The 1,200-nt window shown below is 40.5% G+C and overlaps 1 pseudogene; it reads left to right on the top strand.

The window, feature by feature from the left end:
- Positions 1-6: 6 nt before the first annotated feature.
- LOC105309634 lies at positions 7-582 on the top strand (annotated as a pseudogene).
- Positions 583-1,200: the final 618 nt, after the last annotated feature.

Here is a 1,200-nt window from a genome sequence, read left to right as displayed (position 1 = left end):
ACTGCAATGGCCTATGACCAGTTTGCGGCCATCTATCACCCTCTGCACTATGCAGTCATCATGAACCCATGCCTCTGCTGCTTCTTAGTTTTGATATCATTTTTCATCAGCCTTTTGGACTCCCAGCTGTACAATTCAATAGTACAACTTACCTGCTTCGAGAATGTAAAAATTTCTAATTTCTTCTGTGACCCTTCTCAATTCTTTCATCTTGCCTGCTTTGACACCTTCACCAATAACATAGTCATGTATTTTGTTGGCACCATCTCTGGTTTTCTCCTTATCTCAGGAATCTTTTTCTCTTACTATAAAATTTTTTCCTCCATTAAGAGAGTTCCTTCAATAGGAGGTAAATACTGAGCCGTCTCTATCTGTGGCTCTCACTTGCCAATTGTTTGCTTATTCTATGTAACAGACATCAGAGCTTACATTGGATCGGCATTGTTGCCTTCCCCCAGGAAAGATGTGGTGGCCTCTGTCACGTACACTGTATTTTCCCCCATGCTGAATCCCTTCATTTATAGTCTGAGGAACAGGGACTTTAAGAGTGCCCTAGGGAGGCTCCATAGCAAAACAGTCTAGTCTTAATATCCGTGTAACCCTTTTTGGAGTATGATTGAAAACCCCAGCAAAAAAAAAACCCATGTAAACTGAATACTGTATCTTTGGTCACACTCTTTTTTAGTCTCATGGTTTTCATTCCTCTCCATGCTTCACATAGGAATGTCACTTTTTTTGATTTATCGTTCACAGAATTGGGAGAGCATCCTGGGATCCTTTTTCCATCATAATGAATGCATGAGAGGTTCTCCTCAACCACTCTGATATGCGGGTGAAATGCACGACTCTCTTGTTATTTACTTAAACTCCATATCCTTTTCCACAGTTTCTGCATATGTTCCATGTAAATTTTGCATATGTCAAATCTATTTTCAGGTAATTTTTGAGGATACAAGTAATTTCTGTGGATTTTATTGAAATCTCGGGAGTTTTATAAATACTGATGACTGGGTCTATCGGAGAAGGTCATCAAGAAGGTGTGACTTCCACTTAACCCAAGAGTTGAACTTGGGGAACCAGAGTCTGCTTGCCCAACCCCTCTCCTTGGGATGTTCATTCCACTTACCTACACTCAGCTAGAAGCAGGTCCAAATATATAGCCTTGAGGTTGTAATGTGTTGAGACCATCTGGATGTCATA

This window comes from Pteropus vampyrus, unplaced genomic scaffold (assembly GCF_000151845.1).
Source record: "Pteropus vampyrus isolate Shadow unplaced genomic scaffold, Pvam_2.0 Scaffold812, whole genome shotgun sequence".
Classification (NCBI taxonomy): Eukaryota; Metazoa; Chordata; class Mammalia; order Chiroptera; family Pteropodidae; genus Pteropus; species Pteropus vampyrus.
Note: the sequence above shows the minus strand (reverse complement) of the source record. Positions and strands in the feature narration are given on the sequence as shown.